The following is an 11,907-nucleotide window of genomic DNA, read 5'->3' on the forward strand; positions in this document are numbered from 1 at the left end:
CTAATCTCCAGGTGCTCCATGCCACCAGCTGGAGGCGCCATTTCTACTGCCAGGGTTCTGAAAGGACCAAGAACTGGACCTCTCCTTGTTCAAGGTCCGGTTCTTCTCCAGTCCTGGAATGTGAAAACAAACATGGAGACGTTTGGACTTCCTCTTCGTCCGTCTTCTCTGGTCTGTTGTTCTCATCAGGAGACAGACTGCTCTCCCAGCACGCTGCGGCCCGGTTTCTGACCCGGTTAATGGAAGAACCAGGAGCAGGAAGCGGTAAATAAATCCGGATCGTCTTCTGACTCCATTTAATGATGTGTTCTTGTTCAGTCAGAAAAAGCTGCTTCAGAGCAGATGAACAGAACCAGAACCGCCTCCTAACAGCGGACTGAGCCAGGTAACAGGGCCTGGTCTCCTGCAGAACCCCAACTGGCTCTGGTCCAGAGGTCAGCTGGTTCATCACCTCCCAGTTTGACAAGTTCAGTCTGGAACTCTGAGGCTGCAGACCAGTCAGAGGGAACTGAAACATCCTGGGCTCTCACTGAAGCAGGTTTGAAAACTTTAGTATTTCACCAATCTTTATTTTGTATTAAATAAATCGCAGCACGGTCCATGTTTGGTACCGTTCGGACCCCCAGAGCCCCGGCCCCCGTTCTCTCCGCGCTCCTGGACGGAACCTGGAGCCCGGTTGTCTGTCAGACGGATTTACGCTGATCGGATCTTGGCTGCCAGGAACGGCGCCGCTGCCTGATCCGTTCTGACTGCTACCCTTTTGCCGTGGTGACTTCGGAGCTCGCCACGGCGTTTGGCCCCCTGCCCACCGCTCCGGGGCCCCGGGGCCCCTGTCAGCCTGACGTTGTGACTCCTCTGCTGCTTGAAATTAATTTTCTTCCTCACTGACCCAGAATGAAGTCCTGGAAGCGGTGGCGGGATGTTCTGCTACTTTGTTGATGCTCAGTTTGGGAAGTTCTGGCTGCCGAATCTGCAGGATCCCAACAGAACCATCCGCCCCAGCTGGTGGGCCCATTCCCCCCCAGAGGGCCTGTTTCCAGGTGAGCAGCCTCCAGTCGGACCGCAGGGGTTCCGTGTTGGCAGCGGAACCAAGCAGCGGGTCGCTGCCAGCCTCATGGCTCGGATTCAGCCGGATGGCACCGGCCCACGTAGCGCTACCGATCCGGAGAGTCCAGCTCTTCATCACTGGGGAAACATCATCATCATCATTTGGCTGTGAGGAAACGATCAGAACCAGAACCACCAATACAGTCCAAGAGGAAATGATCCAAAAGGTCCGGATCAGTCGTGGTTCTGATTTCTACCCTCTGCTGTCTGGTTCTGGGGAAATTTCATCCCATTTCCTGGATTCATATTCTGACCCAAACTAGTTCCCAGCTGGTTCTGTTTGAGCCCAATCTGCCAGATTCCTCAGTCTGATCAGGAGATCAGAACCAGACTGAGGGTCAGAACCCGTCCAGTGAAGTTCTGGGCTGTAATCTGACCCGGTTCTGTTGGAACCAGTAGCTCTGTGGACTGATGTCCTCTCAGGCCATTACACCCATTCAGCTCCCATACTGGTGATCTGTGGAGGTTCCCACTGGAAAGCTGTCGGTTCTGATCCGTCACCTCCACTGACTGATGGACTGACACCGCCCCCACCGCCCAACACCACCCAACACCACCCAACACCACCGCCCCCCAGGAATGATGGGAGAACTGGGAGGCCTGCAGGACAGCCAGCAGTCTGAGGCCGGACTAAAGCAGTGGTGTGTGTGTGTGTGTGTGTGTTGGGGGGGTAGGGGGGGGGTCTGGTCTGGCCCTCCACCCACCGCCAGCAATGAGGAAAGAGGAGCTCATCCTCAGATTATGCAAATGAAGTTTTGTTTTGATGCAGAATGAGCCGGACTGGCTGCTAATGTCTCTGAAGTCGTGAAAGGGCGAGACTTCCTGGGAGAAATACCAGGGGGGGGTGGGGGGTCCGGTTAGAGGGGGGGTCCGGGTAATGAGCGAGGCTGGGGAGGGGGGCTGCTCCCCCAGCGTTATACATTATCATATTTCCACGTAATTACTTGGGTTTTCCACATGAAATGAGGAAGCGGCTCGACGGTGCGTTCACTGCCGCGGGAAAAGTCGACTCTGCCTGTTCTGCTGCTCCACCACGAAGACGACCTTTGACCTTCGCATTCACTTCAACCACAGCCATCAAGCTGGAGAATGCATGGATCTGATCAGTCAACAGGTCAGATCGATCCTCGGGGATCCTGAGGGATTTGGAAGGGTCACCAGGGGTCATGAAGGGTCACAAGGAGTTCTGAGGAATTCTGAAGAGTTGTGAGGGATCCCTAGTGTTTTTAGAGATCATAAAAGATCCTGAAGGGGTCATGACGAGTTGTGAGCCATCCTCAAGGGTCCTAATTGGTCTTGAGGGCTTCTGAGGGCCTCCAGCAGGAAGGGAAAAGCTGAAGAACAAAACACAAACATGAAGCTCCTGCAGCAGAGTTCAGATCTCCAGCCGGGTACTCAGAACCTTTCCCAAACTTTCTGGGCCCATCAGAACCAGATGAATGTTCATTTCTGAAACAGAGACTATGTTTCCAGGAAGAAAGGAAATAACACCAGATGAGTGAAACCCAGGAGTCTCGGTTCTGGAGGTCCAGATTATTTAATCTATCCTGATTTGCTTTCCGGACTCTGGTCCAGTTTGCCGTCCGTCTGTGAGCTGCTCTGCTACTACGGAGATCCAAGCAGAACCTGAACCAGGAAGAACTTATTTTCCAGAACCAGAACAGTCAGCTGGTCTCTGCAGTACCTAGCAGGGATTGGTGTAAACTTCTTCATTTAATGGTCTGTACAGGACTGCTACCTGGGTAAACTGGTCCAGAACCGTCTGGCTTATGAAGATTAAAATCAGAGATAATAAAACTCCAACAGCACCAGACCTAATTTGAGTCCTAGAACCGACCCGTCTTATTCCATCCAGCTGTCCTCTGACTCCTCTTCAAAACTTCTCTGAAGTCCTCTGAGCCATGACCCTGCTCTCCATCCGTCCCCGGGGGATCTGCTGTAGAAAGTCACCTGTCACCATGGGAACCGGAGGCCGCGTGGGCTCAAGCAAACCCAGGACCGGAGGCCGGGGTGGCGTGCGTCCCACGGAGCGTGCTCAGTGAAGCAGCAGCGAGCAGTAGCTTCAGATTAGTCTGCAGAGAGCGGAGAGGAGCTGGCGCCGATCCGAACGTCATGCTTCATCAGCCAGTTTCTGTCTCTGCTGCTGGCTGCAGATTCATTCTGAGGCCACCGCTGACCGAGCCACTGCTGCAGTCTGAGGCCGCCACATCGGACCGAACCGGATGAGACCGAACCGGATCAGATTGGTCCACTTCTGGAGAGCGGTTTCACTCTGAAGCAGCAGCTGAGACATCAGTGGTTCAGTCCAGGACCGGTTCGATCTGACGTGGCGGTTCGGTCCGATGCGGTTCGGTCTTCAGTGGTTCTGACAGATTCTGGTGGTGCAGCTCTGTGCTGCCTTCAGGAGAATGGGACATCAGAGTACCATCCACAAAACTTCACCCACATGGCATTTATTGTGCAAACCAGAGCTTTCAGTGGAAAAACAAAAGTTCCTTTTAATGCCATACAAATATGAGACAGAAACATGGATTATATCTTTATTTAGCCCTGTCTATTGATTTATAGATTAATAGTTTTACTGGACAGAAATTACAAAAAACAAATCTGGTTCTTAATCAAATCCTAATGAGTCAAATTGAAAGTGTCATGGAGTCACTTAACGGCATCATTACATTAAAACTGACATGAAAAATAATACTGAAGAAATAAATATATCGAATCTAATTAAAAAAAAGTGGTAAGTTTCTTACTGTTATCGTCTGTAAAATATATTCCTTCTTAGTACTAGATGTGTTCTCAACAAACACATGGTACAATATTATCTTACCTTTTATCTATAGTCTTTGTTCTTGCCATATCAGTTTATTCCTCTGTATTTAGTTTCTTAGATAATTCTTGCATTTTGTTCATTTTAATTTAGTTTCCTTTGATTAGTTTTATCCTTTCTTGGTTTATTGTTATGTCCCCTTTAGTTTCTCTCCTGTTATTAGTTTTATTTGATCGTTTTTATTGACTCACCATCTGCTCCGCCTCATCGTCATGTGTTTCAGCTGATCTGCCACTTTGAGCTCTTTTCACTGTTCAGCGTGAATCAGATTCTCTGGTCTTGATTCACATCTAGTCCGTTAAACCGCTCCATGTCGCGGTTCTCCTGTTTGTTTCTGAGTTTTGCGCTCTCTTTTTTACCCCCTACTGTGCGTTGCTGTCGGGGAGCGTATCGAGGGGGAAAGACAGACTGATGTAAACCTGTTACAACATCGGAGAAAATCCCGTTAAAGATGGTAACTAAAATGAACGCTCTCTATCATGGAGTCACCCATGGAGGGATTTGTTTATTAAACGGATTCATTTTTCTGAGGGGCACACGGTGAAGGTTTTTGATTTTAGCAGTTTATCAGAGCGATGTTGCTCTTCCATGGAAACATGCAGCATCCAGACGGATATTAAACACTTATCCCGTTTTAATTTAAAAGTCGTGTCAATGTTGCTGCTTTGACACGACTTTATAATATAATAATATATTATTGTAAAATATTGTAATATATAATATTACAATATTATATAATATTGTAAAACCAGACACCTGACCTGACCAGTGAATCACAGCAACAAGGCCGGTGTAACCCTGAACTGATGAGGTGAAGCTACGAGTAGCAGGAGAACGGAGCTGCGCCAACAAGCTAACCGAAGCTAACCGAAGCACTGAACATTAAAACAGCCAAGCATGTTTTAATGTTACACACCTCAGTTTTAGCAAGTAGCTCAGAGTCTCAACACGTATTGCTGTGCACATAAGGTGTAAAGTTTACCTTCGAGCAAACGCCCTCCAAAGGAATCGCAGCGCCACCCTTTAGTAAATTTTTCTGCCAGCGCCCCCTGCCGTACCCTGAACGCCTCCGTTGAGAAAAGCTATTTTAAAGGCTTTGTCGAAGCCTTTGAACGGGCGGTAGCGCTACAATAGTAATAAAAGCATTTTGTTTCTGATTCTGACGTGAAGTCATGAGCTAAAGGTCATCAGGCCGGGACTCGAACCGGCGAGGACTGAGGCCTCCGTGGATCACGCCCCCTGCTGGTTGGGTTCCTAAGGAAGCTTCAAAAAACCTGAAGCTGCTGCAGGTGCAAACCTCTGAGCTGCAGACACTTGTTGCAGCAGCAGAGATGAGGATTCCTCATCTTCAGCCAGAGTCAATAGAGGAGGAGGAAGAGGAGGGTGTTGGCTGCAGCAGCATGCAGCGGCGTGGCGGAGCTCCAGTCTGCTGGCCAAAGCCCAGTTGGTGCTGGATCACAGCGAGCGGTCAGCCGCCGCCTTTCACAGCCAGCTGACATCAGGCCTGGGAGAGAGAGAGAGGGTGTGTGTGTGTGTGCTGGGATCCCCCGCATCCCTCCACCTCCCTAAAGTCCCCGTCACCCCATGAGCTCCAGCACAGCTTGTATTGTAGGTGTGTAACCTGGATCCAGGAGGATTAAACTAGCTGCTGCTGCGAGTGTGTATGTGTGTGTGTGTGGGGGTGACCTGCCAACACCATGACTGTGCAAACGGTGCTGATGAAGCCAAAGCTGGAGCTGAGCTGCCAGCTGACCTGGCCGCTGGCTCCCCTGTGTGTGTGTGTGCGTGTGTGTGTGTGTGTGTGTGTGTGGGATGAGTGCTCACATCTGTTGGGAATCAGAATTTGCATCCATCTTTGGTTTATGTAATTATTAATAACTATGATTAATAATTTAGGAGTGTTTAGATGATTGAAGTTCAGGTGTGTTTTGTCGGTTAAACTCGTTTACTTTGAATCAAGTCTGAATTTATCAACAAAACCGACTTTCAGCTGAATTATCCTGTAAAAAAAACGTCAAACTAATTCAACAGGAAAACAGGATCAGCTGATCTTTATTTTCTTTTTCTTCTTTAATTTCTTTGAAATTATTTTCAGTTTTCTGTTTCATTTTGTCTCAGTTCATTAACCCATTTATTTCCTCTTATTGGTATTATTATTGTTATTAACATTGTATCTGTTGAGTGCTCTGTGGTGGTACAGGGGTTAAGCAACCCACAGTTGGAGACCTTAGTCCTTGATGCAGCTGTCACAGGTTCGATTCCCAGCATTGGAGATTTTTGCTGCATGTCTTCCCCCTTCTCTCATTATCCACTTTCCTGTCAATTAACTATCAAATAAAGGTCACTAGAGCCAAAATAAAATTAATATTATATCTGCTAACCTTCCTCTGATCGCAGCTACTTGTCTCATTGAGCTCAGAATAAAATAGAAATAAAGACAGAAATAAAAATCCTGGCAGGAAACTAATAGCATATTATATTATAATGTATTATATTAAATTACACTATATCATATTATGAGAGTATATTAGCATTTCTTACAATCAAGTTCTTTTTGTAACCAGGGGAATTTTTTCCATTTCTGTTAGATTCACTTTTATTTATTTTAATTTAAAGATTTATTTGATAAAAGTCCTCATTTCCTTAATTTGTTTTAAGCACAAAAATAAACCAAACGAGAGCAAACCCCGTTCAGTGTCTGTTCTCGCGTGATTTTAGCGTCACATGACCAGCCGTACGTCAGCGTCTTAACTCTAATGGCTGCGCCTCACCAGTCCAGCTGGGAGCCGGTGTCTGTCGCTGCGCATGTCGGACTCAAGGCGTTTCTAAGCCTCGGTCAGACGCTCATGTTGCTGCCTCTCAGCCTTTAGATGTGATTGTGGATGAAAACCTTCTGCTGATATCACGGTTTGACTAGTGGGAACAGGTGAGCGTTTCTTTGGGAGCTAGCATGCTAGCGCTAGCCTCCTGGTTGTTTGGGCTGTTAGTCAGTGGAAACTTATGGAGGACTAAAACTGATATGATGAGAAATAAAAGAGCATAAATATATATTTAGTAGTGATGGGTAGATGAGGCGTCATGTATCGCTTCGACACAGCAAAACTGTGTCGATACTGTGTCGCTCAATACTGACACCTGCTGGACATTAAAAATTCCTACAGGCAACGAAGTAATTTGTTGACCTAGTCCAGGGGTGGCCAAGTCCAGTCCTCGAGAGCCGCCATCCTGCAAGTTTCAGATGCATCCCTGCTTCAACACACCTGAATCAAATGACTGGCTCGTTATCAGGCCTCTGTAGAGCTGATCCCGGGCTGTTGGAGTAATGATACTTCTAAAACTTGCAGGATGGTGGCTCTCGAGGACTGGACTTGGCCACCCCTGATTAGTCCATACAGTAAGATTTAAGTCTTCGTATCTTATTGAATATTATATATTGTATTATGTCAAATCTTCAGTTAAATTTAAAATATATTTGATATACAGTCAATAACAAATGTGAACATGAACCATAAAGTGAAAATTTAAGTGAATGTGTTTGGATGAGGATCCTTGTGGACTGTATCTGTCACGTGACTTGCTGAAACCAATACGCGCACCGACACGGGTTTTGGTCTGTGGGCTTCACACGTGCGCCTACGCATCGGTGTTGCCGGATCCATCACTAATATTTAGCTTTTCCTTGTCCTTACACATGAGTTTCCGTCAAGAAATGTATACGTTTTCTTTTCATTTCCCCTAAACATGCGTTTTTGTCAAGTAAATATTCTGTTTTGTCTTTTCTTTATACAAGCCCTCGTTCTTTTGTCATTGCCTCCTCTCCTGTTTTTACTTTTCCGTGTTCATCGTTATGTTAATGAGAGCTGCCTTCTATGTCCAGCTCCTCTATGGCAAGCCATTTAAACATAAATTCGGTTTTACTACATTCCAGATATCTCAAATTGTTTTGTGATTAGACGTTTTAGCGATTTAAGATATCTCTAATTATATTTTGACTAGACAAAATAACTATTTGAGATATGTCTAATTACATTCTGACTAGTCGAGATGGCATCTTGTATGGAGACTTCAGTTCAAGATATCTAAAATTAATTACTATCTGAAATACACATTTCAGATATCTACAACTAAATGATGACTTGTGTTGAGAATGAAAATCCTAATCAATGAATCATAATTTGTATTGACACATGGAGCATAAAATCAGCCAACAAAAACATTCAGACTTTACGTATTTTATTCACTTTCAGCGCTGAAAGGAGACGCTTTACCATTACATTCGAGAAGAGTTTCTAAAAAAGTCTGTGCAGCGTCTGAGGAGAAAGAGGAGGGCAGCTGATTATATGAACTGAAGACACTCCCTGAAATCACACCATGTCTCTGTGGCCTGATAAGTTTCTGTTTCTCTCAGGAATGAGCCTTGGTGTCTGACAGAATCAAAAATGTAACTCTTTACTATGGGCCCTTCGTCTAACAGTGTGTGACTGTTTCTCGACCTGGTAAAGCGTCTCAACATTCCCCCTGTTGGTCTCTGAAGAGCCCAAAGCAAAGGAGGGAGACAAACCCTGGAGCAGACACTGTCTCTATCTGGAAACATCAACCGAGGCTTTTACAGATGTTCACATGTTCATTGATGTTCTTTCATTTCATTTCACTTGCATTTGGTGGAGGTAAAAACAGGAAGGGCACCCCACGCCTCCGAGGCGGTGGGTCCAAATCACAATGTCCCCTTACAATCCAACGACGAGTATGTAAAGAAATAAAATGTTAAGATGTTAAAGTGTTTAAAAATAGTTAAATGTTAAGATAATATGTGAAAGTTAATGAACTATAAAAGAGTAAAATGTTAAAAGAATATTTAAAAGTTAATGAAATGTAAAATGGATAAAATGTTAGGACAATATTTTAATAAAATGTTAGAATAATTTAAAAGTTAAAATGTGAAATGAATAAAATGTCAAGATGGTATTTAAAAGTTAATAAACCAAAAATGAAAAAAATGTTAAGATAATATTTAAAAATTAATAAACCATAGAAAGGTTGCAATGTTAAGAAATTCAATGTTAAGAAAATCTTAGAGGTAATGAGTATTTAAGGGTAACAGAATATAAAATGAGCACAATGATAAAATTGCAAACCAATAGAGTAAATCAGCCTGACATGTAGTCCGATAGAAATATGAGATTAATAAGCTAAAATGAGTAGATGAGTATAAAAGGCAGCATAGTTGAAATGTAAAGATACTAATAAAATCAAATGAGTAAATAAGCATAAAAATGCAGTAAGACTGAATTGCAATGAGATCAATAAAATCAAATCAGATCAGTCTTTGTTATGGCGAGACCTATCAGCGTCCAGATGTAGAGCCGGCGCAGCCTGATGGGAAACCCCATTGGTGGACCGATTTCAGCTGTAAATCGGTCCACCAATCGTGGAAGGCGCCACAGTCCCACATCCCGGCACACCCAGAAAGGATTGGGCTTTATTGTGCAACACAAAAAAACAACAAAAGTACAATTAATGGATTATATAATGAATTCTAAAGGAAAGGAACATTTTTTTTATATACTAGATACTAGTACTGCCCTTATACTCTAGAAAGCCGGAGTTCCACGGTCGTCTTTCGGTTCTGGGGAACCATCTGATAGGCAGGTGGGTTCTGTTGGTACCGCTGCCCTTCTCTATGTTGGGAGTGATGCACTGAACAGCCGAGGACCTCAGGCAGGGAACAGCAGCATCCACAGGTGATGAGGAGAGCAAGGAAGGTTCTTTAAGATTCTGCATCATCTGATTAGTACATATAATGTTCTTCTTTTTTAAAAGGTTGTTCCTTGAAGCTGAAGAGCTTTTTTCATAGATAAACTTAGATAAATAAATAGATAAACAGGGCCAATAGAACATCGATATATCAATAACATCTGTTATTTAAGTTCTCCTCTGAATAGTTAAAAAAATGCTTAAACCAAGAAACACATTTCAACCTTCAAGAATAACTTTGCTTGTTTTAACTGTTGGCATATTCAGAGGATCAGACAAAATCAGACACCAAATATAAAATCATGTAAAGGATCAGATTATGAAATGAAGGTGCAAAACTGCCCAGTCATGTTTTATCAAAGAAATATAATTTGAAATGTATATAAGATTTATCCCTAATAGAAACTTTACCACAAATCTTAAACCATATATAAATGTTTTACTTTGTTTTTTTAATTAAATTCAATCAAATAGTCCTCGTTTAACAATAACTAACTCGCTATACTAAAGGCTTGTAAAATATCATCAATAGTGTGAAAAGTTAATGATCCGTGTCAAATCAAGATGCCTTGTAATATTTTCCATTCATGTAATAAAAGACGACCCTATTTTGTCTGAAACCAAAAACTGTAAATTATGATTATGAGAAATGTTTAGACATTATTACCTTGGATCAACAATTACACATAGAACTTGATTTTTTTCTTGACCCCCTTTAAGCAGTTCCATATTTGCCAATTTAGACCAATTTTAATTTGAATCCTCATATTTTCTTTTCATTTTAGATCCTCACAGGGTGATTAGCGTGTTTTATAAGAATAAAATTCACCCTGTCTCTACATATTTAACTGACTTATTTTATTCTCATGGTTTCAAATCCCAAAAGTTCAATAATTTTAACCTTTGAACAATTTGTTCTTTTGAAAACCCATCTGTAAAGTATATATTTTTTAATAGGATCCTGAATTACCCTTTTTTGTGGGGTTTATCATATTTATCCATACATTTTTGGCACTTTTGGGGAGAAATTTGATACAACTAAATGTATTAAATGATATAAATGTTCAGGTTAGACCTTCCTGCATGACTTGGTTAAACCACCTATTATTTGGAATAATAGCAAGACCGACGCAGCAATCAAACAATCCCTTCCATGTTTTAAGAAACACTATTTTGTAAAATCTGACATGTGATATCATTGTTAATTTTAAAATATTCAATTCAGAATGTTCAGTATTACTTTAGAAACTCATCCGACTAGTTAGCTCATGTCTAATGGATGCCAATACACCTTATAACATTAGTGAATTTTGATTTAACCTCCTTTTATATTTTGCTGAAAACTAATAGTTAGCTCAAAACTGAAAATTTCTCAATAGATTAACTCACAATTTGCTTGAATAGATTAATCCCATGAACAGTGTTTAGTGTTTCCTTACAGAAACTCCTAAGAAACACACACAAATCATGTACACCAAATTGTCTTTCAGTGCCAACTGTAACAGTTGGATCTAAGTAAAACGGGGTGTTTCCAGATGCTGGTTCAATCTGCACACCTCAGTGAATGAACTGAATAGTCGATTGAAAATATGTGCAGTAAACCCATAATTTGGTTCAGTAATGCTCATTGGATACATTGTAGTCACACTTCAATTTAATTTTATTAATCATGATAAAACATTAAGACATCTTCCTGAGATGTAAAATGGAGTCCAATTAAACCTAAATCATTACATGAAATAGTAGTCATTACATAGTATATAGCCAATATAATTTGAGCGAAATACATTTTAGACTATCCTCCTTTGTATTTAAAGCGTGGTCGGTTGTGCTTGTGTAAATCAGGAAATTAACAATTATTACCGTACCTTTATCCTTTTTCAATTGTTGTCATGCTGGAGGAGAGAAACACATTAGCCAGATGTGGGACAAACAGAGTGATAATCATTCAGACAAACAAAATATTTCTGTAAACTGCAGAGTTCTAACACCCTGCTGCATGGAGCCTTCACTCGCACCGTTAAACTTATCCTGGTTATCACATAGAGGTCAGAGTGCAAAGGCAGTAGACCATGAATGTGCTGTAAATAAACTAAGGTGAGAAAATGTGGCATCACACAATGCAATAATTCAGGAAAAACCATTAAAAATTACCAAGTTTTGTTGGCAGCAGTGTTGTGGTACTCGAAGTTGGTCTTGGTCTTAAGACCATTTTT

The 11,907-nt window shown here is 42.5% G+C and overlaps 1 long non-coding RNA gene across 1 annotated transcript in view; it reads left to right on the top strand.

Annotated features, from left to right (window-relative positions):
• The first annotated feature begins 6,683 nt into the window (after positions 1–6,683).
• Positions 6,684–11,907, top strand: part of LOC106957516 (uncharacterized) — a 13,024-nt gene continuing 7,800 nt past the window's right edge. The window contains exon 1 of the long non-coding RNA XR_001426961.1: positions 6,684–6,863. This is a non-coding gene — a long non-coding RNA (uncharacterized LOC106957516). The remainder of the gene's footprint in view (positions 6,864–11,907) is intronic.

The sequence above is a fragment of the Poecilia latipinna genome, unplaced genomic scaffold (assembly GCF_001443285.1).
Source record: "Poecilia latipinna isolate Pla-1442-1.1 unplaced genomic scaffold, P_latipinna-1.0 Scaffold910, whole genome shotgun sequence".
Taxonomy (NCBI): domain Eukaryota; kingdom Metazoa; phylum Chordata; class Actinopteri; order Cyprinodontiformes; family Poeciliidae; genus Poecilia; species Poecilia latipinna.